The sequence below is a fragment of the Onychomys torridus genome, chromosome 14, assembly GCF_903995425.1.
Source record: "Onychomys torridus chromosome 14, mOncTor1.1, whole genome shotgun sequence".
Taxonomy (NCBI): domain Eukaryota; kingdom Metazoa; phylum Chordata; class Mammalia; order Rodentia; family Cricetidae; genus Onychomys; species Onychomys torridus.
Window position 1 is genome coordinate 70,050,535 of NC_050456.1, and position 393 is coordinate 70,050,927.

Sequence of the window (393 nt, forward strand, 5' to 3'; positions counted from 1 at the left end):
ACACTCTAGCGGTGAGTTCCAGTTACCTTTTCAAGCTTTGTTTACTCCATGCACATAGCCACTCTTCTAATTTCTGATTCTGTTGTTCTTAATCAGCTTTCAAGTTTGGCACGTTATATGTATACACAGCTGTATTCATTATTTTTACTGCTGCTATGACCAAATCCCAACAGAAGCAGTGTAAAGAGAGGACGATTTATTTTGGCTCATGGCTTTATCTCTCTTGCTTGGGGCATTGTGTGGCAAAGCAGAACATTTCACAATCATGGTGGCCAAGAAATAGAGAAGAGAGTGCTACAGAAAGGGAGTAGGGCAGGGGAGTATAACCTCAAGGACACGCAGACCCGGTGAGTACTTAACTAGGCCCCAACTTCCTATTCTTTATCTCCCCAG